This window comes from Lutra lutra, chromosome 10 (genome assembly GCF_902655055.1).
Source record: "Lutra lutra chromosome 10, mLutLut1.2, whole genome shotgun sequence".
In the NCBI taxonomy this organism is placed as follows: domain Eukaryota; kingdom Metazoa; phylum Chordata; class Mammalia; order Carnivora; family Mustelidae; genus Lutra; species Lutra lutra.
In genome coordinates this window covers 65,360,146-65,384,972 of record NC_062287.1, presented here as the reverse complement: position 1 = coordinate 65,384,972, position 24,827 = coordinate 65,360,146, and the positions used below count along the sequence as shown (strand labels likewise).

The following is a 24,827-nucleotide window of genomic DNA, read 5'->3' as shown; positions in this document are numbered from 1 at the left end:
CCCTCTAGGTTGTCAATTACACAGTGTTTTTGTTAGCCCATCGTTTTTTACAGATGTGCCTTTTTGAGAAGAATATTTAGACATCATTTCAACATCTATGTTTTTTATATGTATTCTGTGTCCTATAGAGTGCTAATAACCATTGGGGAAGGCGCAGTTATATCAGGTGGGGTTTTGTCCTCAGTTTTTTATCATTCAAAATATGGAAAAATTAACATGTCAAAATAGAAAATAGTGAACACCCATATACTTGTCACTCAGCTACAACAATCATTAACAGTGGTCATTCTTTTTTTCACCTGGAAGCCCTATCCATTCACCAGCCTCATGCTTTTCCAGTTGGAGTATTTTGGAAAGAAAAAAAAAATGATATCATATTAATTGGGCCATATAAAAGTGTATATATCCATCCATTTTGACCTACAACATAATTGCATATGGTTCAACTTGTATCCTTTCATTCATTAATATTTCAGTCTGCCTTTCTAGAAGAGATGACCTCTTTTTGTTTATTGACGCAATCTCAATGTCATTATCATACTTAAAAAATTTAAGAGTTTTTTAAGAGCACCAAATATGCAACAGTCTTCATATTTCTTCACTTGTTTATGTATATGTATTGCTCTTTCACTGTCTTTTTGCAGTTCGTTTGCTTGAATCAACATCCAGACAAGATCCACATATTACTTTAATTTTCATTGCAAGTCATTTGTTAAAGAAATTGCTTTCTTGGCGAGCCTGGGTGGCTCAATGGGTTAAGCCTCTGCCTTCGGCTGAGCCCTGCATCCTCGGGCTCTCTGCTCAGTGGGAAGCCTGCTTCTCCCTCTGTCTCTGCCTCCTCCTTGTGATCTATCTCTCTGTCAAATAAATAAATAAAATCTAAAAAAAAAAAAAAAAAGAAATTGCTTTCTTAATTTCAATTTAATAAGGAATTTAAAAATTAAAGAAATGTTAATAATTTAAATTTCAAATCTTATTTCCGTTTCGTAAGGAATGTAGGAAACAGAAATATAACTCAGTATACGTAAGAGCCTACTTTATTACTTTTTTTAATGTAACTTTTATTGGGTGCTTAACTACATGGTAGGCACTGTTCTAACCCACTGCCACATTCACAACAACCCTTTGACGAAGGTACTATTGTTGACCACGTTTTAAATACTGCAGTTGCTCAGACCCCAAACCTAAATCTCATTCTAGGTTCTCATCTTTCCCTAACATATGTCATTCATCCCATTAACTGCACTTTTTTTTTTTTTTCTCATTAAACTTTTGTTTTAATGGGTCTCAAAATTCTGTGACAGATTTTTGGTCAAGTTGTTTCCATTAAAAAGTACTGATTTTAAAAACTAATAACTTAAAACTGCCACACACACACACAAAAACAAATGGTCCACAAAACATTCTCCTTTCCTTCTGAAGGTTTTACGATGCATTGTTATCATTAACCAGTCTTTTACTATTAAACTTAAATGGCCAATTGACACAAACAGTTCTGAGACCGTTCTTCCACCACTGATTAAGACTGGGGTGGCAGGTATTGGGGATAATATTCATTTAGCCTTCTGAGCTTTCTGGGCAGACTTGGTGACCTTGCCAGCTCCAGCTGCCTTCTTGTCTACTGCTTTGATGACACCCACAGCAACCGTCTGTCTCATGTCACGAACAGCAAAACGGCCCAGAGGAGGATAGTCAGAGAAGCTCTCAACACACATAGGCTTGCCAGGAACCATATCAACAATGGCAGCGTCACCAGATTTCAAGAACTTGGGACCATCTTCCAGCTTTTTTCCAGAACGACGATCTATCTTCTCCTTCAGCTCAGCAAACTTGCAAGCAATGTGAGCTGTGTGACAATCCAGCACAGGTGCATATCCAGCACTAATTTGGCCTGGATGGTTCAGGATAATCACCTGAGCTGTGAAGCCAGCTGCTTCCATTGGTGGGTCATTTTTGCTGTCACCAGCCACATTGCCACGACGAACATCTTTGACAGATACGTTCTTGACATTGAAGCCCACATTGTCCCCAGGAAGAGCCTCACTCAAAGCTTCATGGTGCATTTCAACAGACTTGACTTCAGTTGTAACATTGACTGGAGCAAAGGTGACCACCATGCCAGGTTTAAGAACACCAGTCTCCACTCGGCCCACAGGGACAGTGCCAATACCACCAATTTTGTAGACGTCCTGGAGAGGCAGACGCAAGGGCTTGTCAGTTGGACGAGTTGGTGGCAGAATGCAATCCAGAGCTTCAAGCATGTGGTTCCACTGGCATTCCCATCTTTACGAGTGACTTTCCATCCCTTGAACCAAGGCATGTTAGCACTTGGCTCCAGCATGTTGTCACCATTCCAACCAGAAATTGGCACAAATGCTACTGTGTCGGGGTTGTAGCCAATTTTCTTAATGTAGGTGCTGACTTCCTTAACGATTTCCTCGTATCTCTTCTGGCTGTAGGGTGGCTCAGTGGAATCCATTTTGTTAACACCAACAATTAGTTGTTTTACACCCAGTGTGTAAGCCAGAAGGGCATGCTCACAGGTCTGCCCATTCTTGGAGATACCGGCTTCAAATTCACCAACACCAGCAGCAACAATCAGGACAGCACAATCAGCCTGAGATGTGCCTGTAATCATGTTTTTGATAAAGTCTCTGTGTCCTGGAGCATCGATGATGGTCACGTAATACTTGCTGGTCTCGAATTTCCACAGGGAGATATCAATGGTGATACCACGTTCACGTTCAGCTTTCAGTTTATCCAAGACCCAGGCATACTTGAAGGAGCCTTTTCCCATCTCAGCAGCCTCCTTCTCAAATTTTTCGATAGTTCTTTTGTCGATCCCACCACATTTGTAGATCAGATGACCAGTAGTGGTAGACTTGCCCGAATCTACGTGTCCGATGACAACAATGTTGATATGAGTCTTTTCCTTCCCCATTCTGGCTTAGGTTGAGCGGTGGTTTTCACGACACCTGTGTTCTGGCGGCAAACCCGTTGCGAAAAAGCCCATTAACTGCACTTTTGAAATAATTCATGAATTTTCACCATCCCTAATACTATGAGCACAATTGTAGCTGTCATCATCTTTCCCTGAATGATTGCAGTAGCCTTGAACAGGTTGTATTTATGTTCATGATGAAAAATTCAAAAAGAATAAAAAGTGAAATGGCTTTCCTATTCTGACCTTCTAGAGGCAGTATCTTGGGTTTTATTTCAGAGATAATTCTGTTAATATCCAACTACATATGTTTACTCTTCTGGAGCAAATGTTGTCAGCATCCCGATGCACATTTTTCCTCAGCACCTTCCATTTCTGTGTATGTTGTCTCGATATCTGATTGCCAGCCTCCGTGATTTTTAGCTTGAGGGCATTCTTTATCCCCTGGAGCCTGCTCTGTCTCTGCCCATGGGCAGGCCAGAAGTTCCGGAATATTCATGCCTGCCACCTCAGGAGCAGCCTTCAATTGATGACTTATAGAAATTGAGAAGAAAGCCTCTAGGTCCCTTTCCCTTTGGGTGAGATAACTCGAATGCATGTCCTATACTGTCTCCGCAGCATGGTTGAGCTCCAGTTGCCCCCGGCGGTAGCCTGCTTGTTGATGTACCCCATGGCTGCCTTCTCTTTCCTGCTCCTCTCCCACGATTTCCAGGGATTATCTCCCATATAAACTACTTGCACTGAAATTCTTTATTTCAGGGTCTGCTTTTAGGGAAACTATAATCAGAGACCCCCTTGGAAAAAGAATCCTGTTTATTTGGCTTTAAACACTCCTAATTTGGCCAGGGTTTTTTTTGTTGTTGTTGTTGTTTTGGTTTGGTTTGGTTTTTTTACTTCTCATAGGAAGCTGCTAGGATTAATAGAATTTTGTCTATTGTTCTTTGAAAATTTTTTATTTTTTAAGTTATTACATTGTTAAATTGACCTTTTTATTTGTTTAGTGTAGAGCCCTATTTTCCGCATATTTAGAGCTGAGTAACAACCACTACCATCAGGATACAGGACACTTCTACCACTCAGCAAACTTCCTAATGGTGTCCCTTTGTTGTCACGTTCCTATCACTTGTATCCCATGACAACCACTGATACGTTTTTCATTATTGTGGCTTTATCTTTTCAAGAATGCCTTATAAGTGGAATCATACAGTATATAACCTTCAGGTCCTGGGTTCTTTCAATTAGTATAATATATTCGAGATTCATCCAAGTTGTTGCCATTATTAGTAGTGTGTTCCTTTTTTTTACTTAGTATTCCATTATGTGGATATACCATATATTTATCTATTCACTTACTGAAGGGCATTTGGGTTTTTTCTAGTTTGGGGCTATTATGAATAATGTGCTGTGAACATTCATGTGCAAGTTTTCGTGTGGACAAGCATTTCCATTTCTCTTGAGTATGTACCTAGTACTGGAATTACTGGGTCATATGGCAACTCTGTGTTTAACCTTGTCCTGAGCTGCCAAACTGCTTTACAAAGAGACTGCTTTATTTTACATTCCCACCAGCATGTGTATGAGGGCTCCAATTTCTCCACATCAACACTTTTTTTTTTTTTTTTAGATTTTATTTATTTATTTGACAGAGAGAGATCACAAGCAGACGGAGAGGCAGGCAGAGAGAGAGAGAGAGGGAAGCAGGCTCCCTGCTGAGCAGAGAGCCCGATGCGGGCCCGATCCCAGGACCCTGAGATCATGACCTGAGCCGAAGGCAGCGGCTTAACCCACTGAGCCACCCAGGCGCCCCACATCAACACTTTTATCAGTCTTTTTGACTATACTCATTCTAATGTGTGTGAAGTGCTATCTTATGTATTTTATTTCCATTTCCCTAATGACTAACGATGTTGAGCATCTTGTTTGGAGAAATATCTACTAAAATCTTTGCACATTTTCTAATGGGGTTGTTTTTTATTATTGTGTTGTCAGAGTTCTTTATATGTTCTTGAGACTTGACTTTTCATTTTAACAGTATTTTTCTTAGACACAAAGTTTTAAAGTTTGATGTACTCTGATTAGTTTTTTTGATGGATCTTGCTTTTGATGTTAAGAACTTTTTTGCCTAACCCCCGGTGATAAAGATTTTCTCTTATATTTTCTTCTAAAAAGTTTATGGTTTCGTGTTTTATATTCAGCCCTATGATTCATTTGGAGTTAATCTTTGTATAAGATAAGAGGTTTAGTTTGAGGTTAATTTTTCTTTTTGCATGCAGATAGATGACCTGTTTTCCCAACATCACTTGTTGAAAAAAGACTATTCTTTTTTAGTTGAACTGTTTTTGCACCTTTGTCAAAGATCAGATGGCCATATTTGTATGAGTCTATTTCTAGACTATCTATTCTGTTCCATTGCTCTCTTTAGTATTTTTACTTATATTTCTTAGCTGGTATGATACTGTCTTTATTAGCGTAGACTTATAGTAAGTCATGGAATTCAGTAGTATGATTCCTCTAACTTAATTTTCTTTTGCAAAAATTCTTTTAGCTATTCTGGTACTTTTGTCCTGCCACATAATATTTAAGAATGAACTTACCTATGTCTTTACCTATGTCTCAAAAAAAAAAGAAAAAAAAAGCCCTGCTTGGATTTTGATTGATATTGCATTAAACCTATAGATCATTTTAGTGAAAATTGACACCTTTAATATGTTGAGGTATTCTTTGATTTCTTTCATCTCTGCCATGCTTTGTTAGATTTATGCCTAAGTAATTCCATTTTATTGGAGCTATTATATGGCACAATTTTTTTTTGTTTCTTATTGTTTATTGCTGGTATATAAAAATTTAAGTGATTTTTGTGTGTTGACCTTATATGCAATTTTATTCATATTAGTTCTAAAAGTGTTTTTTGTAAATTCCCTGGGATGTTTTTACATAGACATTCTTGTTATCTGCAAATTGGGGCAGTTTTACTCCTTTCTGTATATATCTTTTCTTGTTAGAATGGTGAATATAGATATCCTTGTGTTCCTGCACATAAGTGGAATTATCCCATCTTTTACCATTTACTATGATAGTTATAGGTTTATTGCACATATCCTTCATCTGGTTGAAGAAGTACCCTTCTGTTTATCCTTCTATTACTGGGTTGCTGAAAATTTTTATCCTGATGGGTATTGAAATTTTAGTAAATGTTTTTAATGTTCTATTGATGGTATCCTGTGATTTTTCTTACGTGATAGGTAATACTGATTTGTTTTTGAATATTGAACTAACCTTAAGTTGCCTAGATAAACTCCACTGTTCTGGGTTAGTATTCTAATATTCTGCAGGAATCCATTTGTTAATGTTTTACTGAGACTTTTTTTTTTTGCATGTACTTTATTTAGAAGCCAGTTTTTAGTATACTGAGCTTAATATACAGCATGCAATTTTACTTTTATAAAAGGTTTCACTTTGGGCAATTTTTCCCTGTTCAGACCTGCTATTAAGTAAACCATTTTTCCTTGGGTAGGTAGTGTCTGCTTTGTTAAACTTTCCCTTAAAGATGTGTCTGGCACCTTGCATTCTTTCTGTTCTTTAGATGAGGCTGTTAGGGGATTGCAGGCCCTTGAATTATTTTCTTGAAGAAGAAGGCCAGTAATTCTCAAGTTTATGTTCCTTGGGTTGTTATGAAGCACTTGAAAGGATAAGAATGCAAATGAATGTTTCACACGTGGTGTAATTTCTTATGTTTAAATTTCAGTAATATCAGCCATGTTATGTATAAGTCTTTTGAAGGAGTCAGTTGAAATCAAGATTCCAGTGGGTATTTGTTTTTTGAGATCATGATAATGGAATTATAAGTGGAAAAGCCCCAAATGAGAGCATTCCTTCCATTTGTTATCCAGGAAATTAGTAAAATTCCAGTGTTTATAAACAATGTTTATAAGCCGGAATAGAAGAAGAATCGAAACAGAACTCACCTTATTTCCTCTATTTAAGCACTGCATTTTGAATTTATTCTAAAAAACCAAGGAATTCTCATTTGTTACCTTTGGTTTTCAATGAAAAATATATCTACTACTGTTTCCTGGACCATTATATCTGAGTATTTCTGACTTGTAAAGGGCAGTGAGGGGGCACCTGGGTGGCTAAATCCTTAAGTGTCTGCCTTCCATTTGAGTTATGATCCCAGAGTCCTGGAATTGAGCCCCACCACTAGCTTCCTACTCAGCGGGAAGCCTGCTTCTTCCTCTTCCACTTCCCGCCCCTGCTTGTGTTCCTCTCTGGCTGTCTCTCTCTCTGTCAAATAAATAAATAAAATCTTTAACAAAAGTAAAATAAAGGGTAATGAGTTTCTGTAAGTGAGCAAGCAGATTTGTTGGGCCTAAAGGGTTTTGAAATGTCAGCTTTCAGTACACTAGAATCTTATTTTCCATAAAATTTGTACAAAGTCTTGATGATATGATTCATGTTTTCTTAGAAGTGAAGTGGTTTATAAAATTTCAACTTTAGTAACTATGGTCTTAATAAGTTCTACCGTGGAGGCTAAGATAAATGCCTATGTTAAAAAGCAAAAGTAAATATATGTGGTGTAATATTAACAGTGAATCTAGATAGGGATGGATGAGTTTGATTGCACTATTTGAATTAAACCTGAATATTTGTATATTCACATAAATGTGTATATGAGTGGTTCAACAATATTGGGAAGGAAGCAGATAGAACTGTAGTAGCGTGTCCCTGCTTTTTCTGTGGGATTGGGTTCACAATCTCAGTTACATGTGCTCCATTGTGTTCTGAAAGCAGAGGATCCTCCTTCTGACAGATAATCAGGTCATTAGTAGCCTAAGGCTAGATAGATCACAGTGCCTTTGCATTCTTCATTTTATCATATAGGCATTATATCATCTCACATCATCACTAGAAGAAGAGGGACTGCAGTACAATACAGATAGACAGCAAGCACGAGGGGGTGGGGGAAAGGCAGAGGGACAAGTAGACTCCTGGCTGAGTTTTCAGCACAGAGCCTGACATGGGGCTCTCTCCCAGAACCTGAGATCACGAACTGAGCCAAAGTCAGATGCTTAACCAAATGAGACACCAAGGTGTCCCTGCTGGCATTTGGATTGCAATTGCATTGACTTTATAGATTTATTCACATAAAGATTAATTTGGAGAACTGACATCTTAATATTGAATGGACCAAAGGTTGAATAAGGTATATCTTTCTATTGATTTTGATCTTCTTTAGCTTTTCACCAATATTTTGTAGTTAAGTATACAGGTCTTTCCTATCTTTTGACATTTATCCCTATTTCTTATTCTTGATGTTATTGTAAATGATATTTTTATTTTTGATTTTTCACTACCAGTATGTAGAAATGCAGTTGATTTTTGTAGGCTGATCACATATCCTACAATCTTATTACTAAACTCACGTATTAGTTCTAGACATTTTTTGTAGATTCCATTAGTCTTTCTACCTCGACAATCGTGTTAGTGATAGGGACAATTTTATCTCTTTTCTGGGTGATACACCTACCATTTCTTCCCCTCTCCCTTTACCTGATTGCTCAGGCTAGAACCTGTAGTACAAAGTAGAGTAGAAATCGTGATTGTAGACATATCTGTCTTATTCTTGATCTTAGCAATAAAGCATTCAGTTTTTCAGCATTAAGTATGATACAGATTTTGCATAGATGTTTTTATCATGTTAAGGAAATTCACTTTTACTCCCAGCATACTCACGATTTTTAACACAAATGATGCTGAAATTTGTCACATGCTTTTTCTGCTTCTATTAAAATATCATTTTTCTTTTTTTAGTTTGTTATATTTTCTTATGTAAAGGTTTTTAAATGATGAATTACAGCAGTTGCTTTTCAAATGTAAACATACCCTGTATTCCTGGGATAAATCCCTCTTGGTCATGATGTATTATTAGCCTTTTATTATACTGTTAGATTCAGTTTGCTAAAAAACATTTTATAAAAGAATTTTTGCAACTGTGTTCATGTGTACAATATTTTTGCCAGGTTTTGGTATCAGGGAAATACTAGCTAGCTTCATAGGATGAAGTTGGGAAGTATTTTGTCCTTTTCAATTTTTGAAAGCTTTTTTGTAGAATTGTTATTATTGATTCCGTAAGCGTTTAGTAGAATTCACTGGTAAAGTTATTTGGGACTGTGTTTTTCTTCACGGAAAGTTTTTAACTACAATTGCAATTTCTTTGATAAATGCAGAGTTATTTAGGTATTCTGTTTCTTCATGAGTGTGCTCAGGTAGTTTGCATTATTCAGAGAATTTGTCTATTTCATCTCATTATCAAGTTTATTTTTAAAAAGTTATTCATAATATTCTCTTATAATCCTTTTAATATCTGTAGTCTCTAATGATGTCATATCTCATTCCTGATATTGGCAATTTCTGTCTTCTCTTTTTTGATAAATCTTGTTAGAAGTTTATCAAGTTTTTTTAATTTTTATTTTTAAAAAATTAACATATGATGTATTATTTGTTTCAGGGGTCCAAGTCTGTGGTTTATCAGTCTTAAACAACACCCAGTGCTCACCACAACACATACCTTCCCCAGTGTCCATCACCTAGCCACCCTATACTCCTACCCACGCCCCTCTAGTAACCCTCAGTTTGTTTCCTAAGATCAAGAATCTTTTATTGTTCATCTCCCTCTCTGGTTTCGTATTGTTTTATTTTGTTTATCCAGATTTTTGATCATTATCTTTTTCTATTGTTTCTGTTCTCTATATCGTTGATTTTTGTTTTGATCCCTGTTATTTCCTTTATTGTTTACTTTGAATTAAACTTTCTCTTTTTTATCTAATTCTTAAATAGATGCTAAGATCATTGAGACCTTTCTTATTTTCTATTTTAAGTGTTTAGTGCTATAACTTTCTCCTTAACTCCTACTTTAGTAGCATCCTACAAATTCTGAAAGGTGGTCTTTTCGTTCTCATTTATTCCACATACCTTATAATTTCCTTTTGATTTCTCCTTCAACCCTTGAGTTGTTTAGAATTGTTAGAATTGTTAGTTAGTTTTCAAGTATTGTAGAATTTCCAAAGATCTGTTTTTGATTTCTAATTTAATTCCTTTGTGGTATAGGAACATACTTTTTATGATTTGAATCCTTTTGAATTTATTATAACTTGTTTTATGGCCCAGGATATGCTCTATCTTGGTAAATGTTATAAGTATGCTTGAAAAGAATGTATATTCTGCTGTTGTTTTATGAAGGGTTTTTTTTTTTTTTTAAGATTTTATTTATTTATTTGACAGAGAGAGAGATCACAAGTTGGCAGAGAGGCAAGCAGAGAGTGCGGGGGAAGCAGGCTCCCTGCTGAGCAGAGAGCTCGATGTGGGGCTCCATCCCAGGACCCTGAGATCATGACCTGAGCTGAAGGCAGAGGCTCAACCCACTGAGCCACCCAGGCACCCCATGAAGGGTTGTATACACATCAATTAGGTCAAGTTGGTTGATAGTGTTACTAAAATCCACAACCTTACTTTTTGTTTTGTTGTGTTTTGGTCCACTTATTCTATCAATTATCAAGAGAGGGATTTTGAAATCTTTGACTAAAGTAGAGGAAATCCATTTTATTGATTGACTGATTGCAGTTCTGTTAGATTAATGTATTTTGAAGGTATTTATTAGGAACACAGATATTTAAGATTTTATGTCCCCTTGGTGAATTGGCCATATGTCATAAAATGCCATTTTTGTTTGTGTTAATATTCTTTGCTCTGCAATCTACATTGATACTGATGTAGCTATGTCAGCCCTGTTTTCATAAATGTTAGCGTTAGATATGTTTTCTGTCCTTTTTCTTTTAACTTCTTTAGAACTTTGTAATTAAAGTGTTTTTTAGAGTTAGCATATAGTTGAGTCATTCATTCATTCATGAGCGTGGAAGAGAGAAAGTAGGGAGGAGAAGCAGTGGGGCAGAGAGAGGAAGAGGGAGAGACTCTCTGGCAGTCTGTACCCTGAACATGGAGCCTAATACAGGGCTTGATCTCATGACCCTGAGATTATGACCAAGCCGAAATCAAGGGTTTGGACACCCAACGACTGAGCCCATCCAGGTGCCCTGAGTCTTGCTCTTTTATCCAAGAACACTATCTCTTCCATTTAATGTAATTATTAGTATATTTAGTCGTGAGTATTTTTCTTTTTGTGTTATATTCATTTCATTGGTCGTTTCCTCCCCTTTATTTTCTTCTTTCTTTTAGATTAATGATTTTTCTTGGTTATTCTGTTTTATTTATTTTGTTGAATTATTATTATTTTTAACTCTTTGTTTTGTCATTTTTGGGGCTTATGCATCTTTAACTTATAGTGTATTTAACTTAATACACTCTACCTTCAAGTGATACTATGTCATTTTTACTTGATATATGAACCATATAGTACCACTGTACTGTTCCATTTTCCTTTCCTGACTTGTGCAGTTTTTGACATCATCTTATGATTTTTTAAAAGATTTTTTTGACATTTAAGATAATTTTTATTTTTGCATTTCTTTAATTTACATTTTATGAAAACACTTAAATTGCATTTACTTTAAATACAATTATAGTTTGTATTTTATTTTTTAATATTTTTAAGTAATCTCTACATCTATATCTAAGTGGGGATTTTATTTTTAAGTAATCTCTAATCTGTAAGTAGGGCTCACACTTACGATCCCAAGATCAAGAGTCACATGCTCCACCAACCGAGCCAGATGCCCCCATTTTTAAAAAAAAAGATTTTATTTATTTATTTGACAGAGAGAGAGATCACAAGTAGGCAGAGAGGCAGGCAGAGAGAGGGGGAAGCAAGCTCCCCGCTGAGCATTGAGCGCAATGCAGGGATTGATCCCAGGACCCTGAGATCATGACCTGAGTTGAAGGCAGAGGCTTAACCCACTGAGCCACCCAAGTGCCCCGATCGATGCCCCCATTTTAATTTTATATATACTTTAAACCCCATGCTGCAGTGTTACTTTGTTAATAAGAGATTTAAATAATACAAAAAAATCTTTTATATTTATTTACCCATGTAGTTACCACTGCTGGAGCTCTTCATTGTTTTGTATAGATCCATAGTTTTATCTGGTGTTATTAATTCAAATGAATTTTTTCTGTTCCTCCTCTTCATTGCCTTGATTTTTATTATTTGTATGTTAGGCTGCTTGAAGTTGTCCCAGAGCTCACTGATGTTCATTTCATTTTGAAGGGTTCTTTTTTCTCCTTCCTTTCCTTCCTCCCTTCTTCCCTCCCTCCCTCCCTACCTCTCTTTCTTTCTTTCTCTTTTCTTTCTTGCTTTCTCTCATCTATCTATCTATCTATTCCCAACATGGGGCTAAAACTCATGACCTTGAGATCAAGAGTTGCATGCTCTTCCAACTGAACCAGCTAGGAGTCTCTCTTTATTTCACTTAAGATTTTTTTCATTAATGTCAAATCAAGTTTACCGTTCTTTCCTTCTGTGACATTTAATATGTTATGAATCCTACTCAGTGTGTTTTTTACCTCAAAAATTGTAGTTTTCCTCTTTAGAAGTTTGATTCTTTTAGATTTTCCATGTCTCCATTTAACTTTTTTAACATATGAATCAGTTACAATAACTCTGTGTCTTTTCTGCTCATTCTAGTATCTCTGTCAGTTCCAGGTCAGTTTTGTTTGATTATTCTCCTCCTTATGGGTTTTGTTCCCTATCTCTTTCCATACTTATTAATGTTTAGTAGGATACGGGACATCATGACTTTTATGTTGTTGGATGGTGGATATTTTGTATTCCTTTAAATCCTCTTGAGTTCCTGAGATGCAGTTAAATTACTTATAAACAGTTTATCTTTTTAGGTCTTGCTTTTATGATTTGTTATGTGAGTTCTAAGCAGATCCAGTTTAGGACTAATTATTTCCACTACTGGGGCAAGACTTTTCTGTGTACTCTCTCCAAGCTCATGAGAATTATGAATTTTTCCAGTCTGGATAATGGGAATGGGCACTTCTCCCAGCCACGCTTAAGCAATGGCCACTGTTTTTCCTAAACTTTGTAGATGGCTTTCCTGCCAGCCTCAGGTGATTTCTTTACACACATGCACTGATCACTGTCCTGCTGACTTCTCAAGAGTAACTCTGCAGATCACCCACCTTTTTTCTATGTGCGACTCTCTCCTCTATGGTGTTTGATCTCTGAAGAGTCTGTGCTCTGTCTCCTCATCTAGAGAGTCCTCTCAGCTCTACTTTCATTTCCTCCTCCCTACACCATGGCCTATAAACTCTCAAGACATAGAACAGGGCCAGTAGTAGGGCTCATGTTGTTTCCTCCTTTCAAGGATCTTTGTCCTTCATTGCCTTATATTCAGAGTCTCGCAAACCATTATTTCATATATTTTGTCCAACTTTGTAAGGTATTTCAGTCTGCATGGTAAATCTTGTCCCACAATGAGAATCCTCTGTCTGTATTAATTTTATATTCAATTACCTTATTGTATTGTTATTGTCATAGTGGTTTTTTAGTTGGCCCTCTTCATTTTTCCAGGTTATACAGTCATGTCATTGGGAAATAATAATTTTACCTTCCATTGTTTTTAAATTTCTTTCTTCTGTGTACTGCTTCAGCTAATGTGTCTAGTAAATGATATCAATGATAATGGAACTCATTATATAATTTAAGAATGGATGTTATTTTGAATTATGTCCTATGTTTTAAATTCTGGAGTTGATTTTATTTCTTTTCTATTAATTTGATTAATTATATAATAGGTTTCTGTTCCTATTTTGATCTTTGATCTATTGTAAAATACACAAACCCGTTTTTTTTTTGTTTTTTTTTTTTCTCTTTTACTTATTGGTTTCCCTTTAGGATCTTTTCTTTGCCTTTCATTTATTGAAACTTTGTGATGATCTGCTAAGATTAATGGGTTTTTAAAAAATTACTTAGTTATGCTAGGCATATGGAAATGTAGTCCTTTCCCAAGATTCTGGGCCTTTTTGTGGGGGAGAGGGTTGTATTTTTTTGGGGGGGGTGTTGTAAATTTTTCCTTTGGATGTACTCTTTTTGAATTTCCTATTACCTAAGAATTAGAACTCCTGCAGTGATCTAATTTCCTTCCCTCTCTTTTTCCATTTGTTTGTCCTTTTTGGACACTGACTGGGATGGTGTTCTAGTTTCTTTATTTTAAAGTCCTATTATATTCCTCCTGCTTTGTAAATGTTCTCTGATATATGAACTCCTCTTCTTAATGTTTTGATCCCTTTTACGTTCTCCTGTGTTTGAAATTTTCTGCATCTCCTTACATTGTCTTTAAGGTCATGGAGTTCCTTTTTTGTTTGTTTTGGTTTTGCCTCTGTATTTGGTGACATTCATACGCACCTAGTACCTCCCATTCATTATTTTTTCCAGGAATTTGTAGTGTAAACCAGTTTTCCAGCTTCTGAATTCTTGTTAACATCTTATACCTGTTATCTCCTTTCACATTATTTTGCTTTTTTTTTTTTTTTTAAGATTTTATTTTTTTGACAGACAGAGAGCGAGTGAGGGAACACAAGCAGGGGGAGTAGGAGGGAGAAGTAGGTTCCCCGCCAAGCAAGGAGCCTGATACGGGGCTCGATCCCAGGACCCTGGGATCATGACCTGAGCCAAAGGCAGACGCTTAACAACTGAGCCACCCAGGTGCCCCTGTTTGTATTTTTTTTATTACAATTTTAGAGGGTTTTCAGGAGGTCATAGAAGTAAACACATTCGTTTCATCTGCTGTGCTGCTTAACTAGAAGTCATTAACATTTCTTTTGTGCTTTTCATCTTAAAATTGTTTTAAATTGGTAAATCATGCTGTTTTATTTTTTCAAAACTTGAAAGAATCTATTCTGAATGATCATTTTTCTCTTTGGAGTTTGCTTCTTGAAATTTTTATATTTAAAGCATTGTGTAGGACTCTTTATGAGAATGATTTGCCAAAATATTTAAAACTTGAGAGGTTAGGTTAGCTCAGCCTGTGGTTTTGATAACACATTAATTCATAATCTTAATTATGAATAGGCTCTGTTTTTCTAATTATTTATTGCTGATATAAAAGAAAACTATTGATTATGTGTTCTTATGTCTGCCTATATACCTAAACTTTTTTTTTTAAAGAGTTTATTTATTTATTTAACAGAGAGATTGAGAGAGAGAGAGAGAGAGAGAGACAACACAAGCAAAAGGAGTGGGAGAAGCAGGCATCCTGCTGAGCCGGGATTGCAGGACTCCATCCCAGAACCCTGGGATCATGACCTCGGCCGAAGGCAGATGCTTAATGACTGAGCCACCCAGGCTCCCTATAACTAAACTCTTAATTCCAGCAATGTTAAATCAGTTTGCTTGGATTCTGCAAGCAGACAATCCTATTATTTTATACGTACTGAAAGTTTTATTACACTGTTGAGGACAACATAATGTTGTGTAGTAGTAATAAAACATCTGAATGTAAATTTTTTTTAAAGATTTTATTTATTTGACACAGAGAGAGATCACAAGTAGGCAGAGAGGCAGGCAGAGAGAGAGGGGGAAGCAGGCTCCTCGCCAAGCAGAGAGCCCGATGTGGGGCTCGATCCCAGGACCCCGAGATCATGACCTGAGCCAAAGGCAGAGACCCCAACCCACTGAGCCACCCTGCACCCCTGAATGTAAATTTTTACTAGAAGCAGTAGTAGTGACCTATTTTAAATTAAGCTTCATTTGAAGCAAATTTCTTTGGATCGCCTTTCTAAAAGTATATTTCATCGAAAGTTGCCCAGTAAAATTAGGCACATGTATGTGATAACCATTATTTTATGGCAACAAAACATTTATAGAGAGTTTCCCAGCTCTTAAATTACTTTCTCATCCGAAGTCTTATGACTACTGTGTTTTCTCTGAACTCTCAAAATATAATCCATCCAAAGGATAGAATATACACCTGATGCTTCCGTGGGTTGGCTTGGTAGAGAGGTCAGTTTCCTGAAGTTTCTGTTATTTTATTTCTCAAATAGTTCTTCTTTGGTCAGGATATAGTTCATTATAACATTTATTTGTTATCACTTCTTTTCTACCCTCTTTATAAGAGAAATCAGTACAACAAAATAATTCTGGGGTTGCTTAACCTTTAAAAGGGAATTCAAAGATAATTAAACATTTTTGTGCCATTTTGTTTATGATTTACAAAACCAATTCTCCTTCCCTAAAAAAATAATAAAACATGCCTGGAAAAATTTATATAATACCATTTATATCCTAACATTAGTTATTAAGAAAAAATTGCTAACACCTTAAGCAACCAACAGTAGAGGATTAGCTAAGTTATGGTACTAGTATATATCTATATGATGGTGTCTACATGTTCCAGAAGATAGAGAAAAACAGGACTCATAATTTATTTAAAAAAAATACATCCAGAGATAAATGGTTGCAAGCAAAAGTTTGCATATTAAAGAACTTAGTTCCTTTTTATTGTTTTCCTCATTTTTCTGCTGTGAATTTATATTAACATAAAATAATACCGATTAGGTGGTTTATAAAGATAATTCAGCAGTAAGAAGACACAGTTCCTAAAGGTACTGAGAGTTGAATTCTAGTCCTGCCTTTGTTGCATTCTAGCTATATATGACCTTAACATTTAATAGCTTTGGTTTCATCATTCATAAGATGAGTGTTATGGGATACAATTATGTATAGTGTTTTACAAATATGAGGAATTTTTGGCACTTACCTTTTGTTTGCAGATAGATGGGCTATTTCCAAATGATCTACTTCACACATTTGGGCAATTAGATAAGCAAGTAAGCAAAGTTTGCATTAATGTGTGGAATCCAGCAATGCCTGTCTGACCTTGCAGCCTTGAGGTATGATTTGTTTCCAGATTATGCTAAAGTCTTAAAGGGAACTGGAGCTGAACAAAGATAACATCCCGAAAAGGAATTCCCATATTGACTATTCCCAGATATGTTGTAAAATTTGTATGAGCATGATCTGTGTGTAATGATGAGGGTCAGGTGAAAGGGAATAGTCAAAAACATAAGCTGTTGCAAATACGCTCATTTATGTGTGAAAACAATATTGTCAACTTATATAGTATTTTCATTGATGCTATCACTCTAAATAGATGTGTTTCCTCAGTGACTTAATAAAGGAGGGCAAAATGATGGCCAGTCAGTTATGACAGTCATTTCTAAACAGTTTAGGATTTGCACCTGTGATAGCATTTTTTTCTTGTTTGTCAGTAAAGACACTGGGGAGAGCAAAATCCTGATTTTATCCTGTTTGTTTAATGCTTATCATTTTGCTTACTATCTTTTAGTGACTATTCTGTTTCCAGCTGTCTAAACATTTTCTCACATTCCTATCAGAAATGTGACTTGAGCTCAGGTTCAAGAATTGTAGTGTCCGCTCCCTCATTGTTTATTACTTCCTTAGCACACTTTCAGTTAGGATTTGAAGTGTGTGAACCAGTTAGCATTATTATATTTTAGTCCAAATCCTATGAGGAATCCTTTTTTTTTTTTAGATTTTTAAAATTTATTTGACAGAGACACAGCAAGAGAGGAAATGTAAGCAGGGGGAGTGGGAGAGGGAGAATCAGGCTTTCTGTTGAGCAGGGAGCCTGATGCGGGGCTTAATTCCAGGACCTTGGGATCAGGACCTGAGCTGACAGCAGATGCTTAACGACTGAGCCACCCAGGTGCCCCACTTTTACTTCTCATTAAAAGTGGGGTCATCTCTTGATACCCCCAATTCTGTTATTACTTAATCGTATGATACAGTGAATTTGGAAAGTAGACTATTTTAACTGGAGCATCTGGGTGGCTCAGTGGGTTAAAGCCTCTGCCTTCGGCTCAGGTCATGATCCCAGGGTCCTGGGATCAAGCCCCGAGTTGGGCTCTCTGCTCAGCGGGGAGCCTGCTTCCCCCTCTCTCTGCCTACTTGTGATCTCTCTCTCTGTCAAATGAATAAATAAAATCTTAAAAAGAAAAAAAAGGAAAATTGAAACCTTTAAATACCTTTAAAATTCATAAAATGAATATAAATATATGAATATAATGAATTAATTATATTCATATAAATATATATAAATATATGAATATAAAATGAAATATAATTTCATTTTTGAAATATATGATATAGTGAATTTGGAAAGTAGATATTTTAACTGGAAGTTTCAATTTTCCTTTGAAAATTGACACCTTGAAAATCCTTTAAAATTCTTGAAATTTGATATCCTTTGAAAAAACATTTTTGTAAACTCAATTGTGTGAGCTACTGTTTCTTTTCTGACTGTTTGTTTCTGACTGCATATTCATTTCATTTGAATATTTAATTCAGTTGAAATTTCCTATGAAATATAAGGAATTTTTTTTAGGGGGGAGAGGACAGCGGGAGAGGGAGAGAGAGAATCATAAAAGCAGGCTCCATGCCCAGCTTAGAGCCCAAAACAGGGCTCCATCTAACAGCCTGAGATCATGACCTGAGCTGAAATCAGGAGTCTGACACTTAACTGACTGAGCCACCCAGGTGCCCCTATTTAAATGCATAATGTAAAATAATTCCTTTACTGCTGTAATTTAATATGTAATATAAGAGATCTCATGTATAACCAGTACCTAGTTGACGATCTTGACTGCATCTTGTGCAAAATTTCGTAAAATATATCTGACAGGCCTGCCATGACTCACCATTACTATCCTAACTGTGGTCACATTAAGCTTAGTTTTGAAGTACTTATTGAATCTGAAAAGCGATCCTTGGAATTTCCTAGAAGTTTTATTTTTAATATTTTTTTTTCTTATCAGAATTTAACAGAATTCCCTTTATAATGTAAACAGTGAGGCCATTTAAATAACTAAGGAGATCTTACTACCCAAACTTTTATATTCTCCCTTTGGATTTTTTTTTTTTTAAAGATTTTATTTATTTATTTGACAGAGAGAGATCACAAGTAGACAGAGAGGCAGGCAGAGAGAGAGAGAGAGAGGGAAGCAGGCTCCCTGCCGAGCAGAGAGCCCGATGCGGGACTCGATCCCAGGACCCTGAAATCATGACCTGAGCCGAAGGCAGCGGCTTAACCCACTGAGCCAACCAGGCGCCCCCCTTTGGATGTTTTATATTTATTATTTTCTGTTAGAAGAATAAATCTTCCTACAGGCTTCATTTTTTAAAAAGAGACACTTTTTATTTTTATTTTTTTTAAAGATTTTATTTATTTATTTATTTATTTGTCAGAGAGAGAGAGAGAGAGAGAGAGAACACAAGCAGGCAGAGCGGCAGGCAGAGGCAGAGAGACAGGCAGGCTCCCTGCTGAGCAAGAAGCCCGATGTGGGACTCGATCCCAGGACCCTGGGATCATGACCTGAGCCGAAGACAGCGGCTTAACCAACTGAGCCACCCAGGGGTCCCAAAAGAAATACTTTTTAAAAGAGACACTTTAAAATTAAAAAAAAAAAAAAAAAAAAAAAAAGATTTTATTTATTTATTTATTTGTCAGAATGAGCGAGAGAGAGAGAGAGAGAGAGACAGCAAGAGACGGAGTACAAGGTGGGGCAGTGGAAGAGGGAGAAGCTGGCTCCCACTGAGCAGGGAGCCCGATGGGGTGCTCAGTCCCAGGACCCTAGATTCATGATCTGAGCCAAAGGCAGACACTAAATGACTGAGCCACCCAGGCATCCCCATTAATTTTTTAAATTAAAGTTACAGTAAGATATGTCTCAGTGAGTTGTAAATTTTTAGATGTGGATGAAGGTCTTGGAAATATTCAGGGTGACTCTTCTCCAGAGAATCATTTATAATATTTCACTTTTGCATGATCAATCAAATTAATCACAATAATACTGTGGACATTTTTGGTTATTCTATAATATTTTTATTTTATTTTATTTATTTATTTGACAGAGAGAGATCACAAGTAGATGGAGAGGCAGGCAGAGAGAGAGAGAGAGGGAAGCAGGATCTCTGCCGAGCAGAGAACCCGATGCGGGACTTGATCCCAGGATGCTGAGATCATGACCTAAGCCGAAGGCAGCGGCTTAACCCACTGAGCCACCCAGGCGCCCGGTATTTTTTTTAAATGATTTTATTTATTTATTTGAGAGAGAGTGAGAGAGAGCATGAGAGGAGAGAGAGATCAGCGGGAGAAGCAGACTCCCTGCCGAGCAGGGAGTCCGATGTGGGACTCGATCCCAGGACTCCAGGATCATGACCTGAGCCGAAGGCAGTTGCTTAACCAACTGAGCCACCCAGGCGCCCTATTCTATAATATTTTTATTCTGTTATATATAAAATATTTGAGACAAGTAGGCATAATAAGAGTTGCTTTTTCTGGTTTAAGCAGCAAAATATTTGATTGTTCATTTAAGTGATTGGTTATAAAAGTTATTTGTGAACTCTGCTCTATGACAGGTACCGTGGAATTGAGAAGTCAGTATATTCGATAGAATTAGAAATAACATAAAGAGATTTAGCTTAATACTCATTGGAAACCTATAGTTTCATTTAAGTTTTGTGAAAATATGTAGTATTCTGTAGTGAATACTTTTACCATTTCCCAAGCCCAATGAGCAGCTAATAATGAATTACAGACCTCTAAGAGAATGGTATTATTTGTTATTAATTCACAGAACATATTCACTTTGTATCAGAAGAGATGTTTGTTGAACAAATGGAATCCATGACTCAGGCTCTATCATGATATTTTATAGCCCAAGCTCAGGCGTTTTCTTTCTGGTTTGTGAAACTCACCTTAGGAAATGATGTGTACCTACTTCTGGAAAGAAGTTTGTTGAGAAAGAATAAGGTTTTGAAAAACACCTCTGGGTTTTCTTGTAAACTGATGAAACTCCCTAGTCCTATCAAGGATTATACCTTTCTGCTATTCAAGTAGCTTAAGCCAAGATTAGTTATATGTTAATACCTATTTCACTAAAATAGCAGATCTTACACATTTGGATCTCACACTTTGTACTCTTACAAATTATTGAGTATCCCCAAAGACTTTTGTTTATGTCATTTATCTATTCATTTATATATTATAAATTATAATTAGAAAGTTTAAAATGATTTATTACTCATTTAAAATAAGGATAAGCCATTACATATTAAATAACTTATTTTTTGTAAAGAAATAACTATACTTTCCAAAGTAGAAAATAGGGAAAAGAGTGCTATTGTTTTATATTTTTGTAAATATCATTGATATTGATTACTAAACGGCAGCTGCATTCTCATACCTGCTTCTGCATTCAAGCTCTTCCAATATGGTGTTTTGATTAAAGTATACTAAGAAAGTCCAGGTCTCACAAATACATAGTTGGAAAAAAGGAGGAGTACTTTAATAGCTTTTTAAGATAATTATGGAAACTCTTATTTGAATGATATACCAAAACTCAACAAGTAGTAATTTCTTAAAAATTAGATGCGATGTGACATCTGTAAACACATCAATGAACTTTTCATACTGTTACATTAAAATCTTGGATGCCTGCTCCACATCACTTGGCATCAGGGAAATACAAATCAAAACCACAATGAGATATCACCTCACGCCAGTCAGAATGGCTAAAATTAACAAGTCAGGAAATGACAGATGCTGACGAGGATGCGGAGAAAGGGGAACCCTCCTACACTGTTGGTGGGAATGCAAGCTGGTGCAACCACTCTGGAAAACAGCATGGAGGTTCCTCAAAATGTTGAAAATAGAACTACCCTATGACCCAGCAATTGCACTGCTGGGTATTTACCCTAAAGATACAAACGTAGTGATCCGAAGGGGCACATGCACCTGAATGTTTATAGCAGCAATGTCTACAATAGCCAAACTATGGAAAGAACCTAGATGTCCATCAACAGACGAATGGATAAAGAAGATGTGGTATATATACACAATGGAATACTATGCAGCCATCAAAAGAAATGAAATCTTGCCATTTGCGACGACGTGGATGGAACTAGAGGGTATCATGCTTAGCGAAATAAGTCAATCGGAGAAAGACAACTATCATATGATCTCCCTGATATGAGGGAGAGGAGATGCAACATGGGGGGTTAAGGGGGTAGGAGAAGAGTAAATGAAACAAGATGGGATTGGGAGGGAGACAAACCATAAGTGACTCTTAATCTCACAAAACAAACTGAGGGTTGATGGGGGGAGGGGGTTTGGGAGGGGGGTGGGATTATGGACACTGGGGAGGGTATGTGCTATGGTGAGTGCTGTGAAGTGTGTAAACCTGGCGATTCACAGACCTGTACCCCTGGGGATAAAAATATATGTTTATAAAAAATAAAATTAAAATTTAAAAAAAAAATCAAAAAAAAATCTTGGATGCCTGGGTGGCTCACTCACTAGGGGTCTGCCTTCGACTCAGGTCATGATCCCAGGGTCCTGGGATGGAGTCCTATGTCAGGCTCCCTGCTAGGCGGGAAGCTTGCTTCTCCCTCTCCCTCTCCCTGTTCTTGTGTTCCCTCTCTCACTGTGTCTCTCTCTGTCAAATAAATAAATAAAAATCTTAAAAAAAAAATCTCTTGGCACTTTGAGTGGGTCTTTTATCCATCCATGATTTTATAACATCATACATTGGTCATTTTGCAAATATGGAATCAGTGAGTTATACAGATCTTTCCTATATTGACACATATTAATATATAATATTTTAAGTACTACATTAGTTAATGTTACTGTCACATTCATCAGAAATATAAAAGCTATGAGATTCATGATTGTTTAAAAGCTCATTTATCATTGGTAATGCGTATCTCAGATCCTTATCTTAGAATGACAGGCCCACTTCATTATTTTGAGAAAATGTCTGCCATATACATAAATCTGTATAAGGGTATTTGTCTTTCATTTATTCTTTCCAGTAAAAAATGGTAGGAAAAAAAAAGAAATGCAGCTAGTTCAGCTTACAACATAAACAGTTAAATAGTAGTATTTCTCTGAACAACTATCCTACTTCTTTATGAAGTAAAAGTGCTTTATATCTACTTACTGTTTGAAACACAGAATATTTAAAAAGTTGTATACTCAGGGGTTGAGTAATAATGAAATTAAACTATTGCTTCATCAAGGACATTTTAAACTGAAATTGATTTTTTTTTTTTTTAAACTGCAGATGTGCAGCTATGAAGAATACAGTGACTACTAGTATAATTTGGGGATTGCTGCCTTCATTTCTGTTAAGGTGGTGGCAGTTTTATTTGCCATTACATTAGCACCATCAATGTAAATGTCAACGAAGTGAAAGAAACTACTAATTTTTATTATTATTATGAAAATAGTTTTTACCACTGGGATGCCTTTGAATCTCTGTACCCATTTTGATTCTGTTCAATGAATCAGAATAAAATATTCTTTTATTCTGTTCTAGAATAAAAAATCCTTATCATGGCCATAATAACTTGGATTGGTGGAGTGTTGAGAAATATACACATAAAGAAAATGACAGGTCAACTTTTCTGTACCAAATTAGTAGAATAGACAATAAGTTCTAGGGAGATACATAAGAAGAAAAGGTTGTTGTTATTAAGATTACTTACTATAATAAAAAAGTACAAAAACGGTGTTGGAACACAGGAGAGGAACTTGATTGTTGTGTCTGGAGGGTGCTGGAGATAACTGGGAATTACAGAGAAGTGTTCTCAGAACAGTTGATACTCAAGTACTCAATAAATATTTGTTAATGGTTATTTCAAAATAGGGGCACCTGGGTGGCTCAGTGGGTTAAAGCCTCTGCCTTCGGCTCGTGTCATGGTCCCGGGGTCCTGGGATCGAGCCCCGCGTCGGGCTCTCTGTTCAGTGGGGAGCCTGCTTCCTCCTCTCTATCTGCCTACCTCTCTGCTTACTTGTGATCTCTGCCTGTCAAATAAATAGATAAAATCTTTATAAAAATAGTTATTTCAAAATAAAAATATAAAAAACATTTTCACTTATTTACTAATTAGTGATATTTTTAAGCTTTTCATGCTATTTCTTTATTCCTATGACATTTGCTTATAGAAATTGGCCTGATAGAATTTTTCTACTGGTAGAAAAGTTCTGAACACGATTAATGTCTCTCTCCAAATGTAGGAAATTATCCAGATCTCCCTTTTCTATGTCTCATTAGACTCAGTCAAGGAGGCAATGAGGCAATGAAAGGAGGGGCAGGTTTTGGAAGAAACTGATACAGAAGGAGAAAGAAAGTGTTATAGATATGATGACAGAAACTAAAGTTGGATCCAAGGGAGTAATGTTTCCATCACTGGATTATATCCCAGGGGCTTTTCTCAGCACTTTCCATGTATTAACTCATGTAGACTTCCCAAGAGTACTAGCAGGTATGTACTCAGAGACTACCTTTTACAGATGAGGAAATTGAGACACTGAGAGTTTAAATAAAATGCTCAAGATAACACGGTTATTGAACAGAATGACAGAAGGTAATCTGGCACAGAGAGCTACTGTATTGGTCACTTCATTTCTGTTTTTGTTCCATTTCTTGAACAATACTGCTAATCAAGAAATCTTGTTTTCTTCCGGTTTTTGAAAATAGACTTTACTTCCCCCCCCCCTCATATTTCTGGAGACTAGGAAAAGCAGTTTTAGATTCATAGCAAAATGGAGCAGAAAGAAGTAAGAATTCCTATATACTCTCTGTTCTCAAAGCACACAGCCTCCCACATTATCAATCTCTCCAACTACAGTGGTATATTTATTACAGTTGATGAGCCTACATTGATTGACATCATTATCACCCAAAGTCCATAATGTACATTGGCATTCACTCTTGGTGTTACACAATTCTATAGGTTTTGACAAAAGTATAATAACACGTATCTACCATTATAGTATTACACAGTTTTATGTATATGGTATTATACAGTATTATGGTATTATACTGTATTGTGCATATA

The 24,827-nt window shown here is 36.3% G+C and overlaps 1 protein-coding gene and 1 pseudogene across 2 annotated transcripts in view; one reads left to right on the top strand and one right to left on the bottom strand.

Annotated features, from left to right (window-relative positions):
• The window catches only part of SBF2 (SET binding factor 2), a 483,767-nt gene that overhangs the window by 183,241 nt on the left and 275,699 nt on the right, over window positions 1-24,827 (top strand). The gene's annotated exons all lie outside the window — the stretch shown is intronic.
• LOC125079957 (elongation factor 1-alpha 1-like) lies at window positions 1,404-3,015 on the bottom strand (annotated as a pseudogene).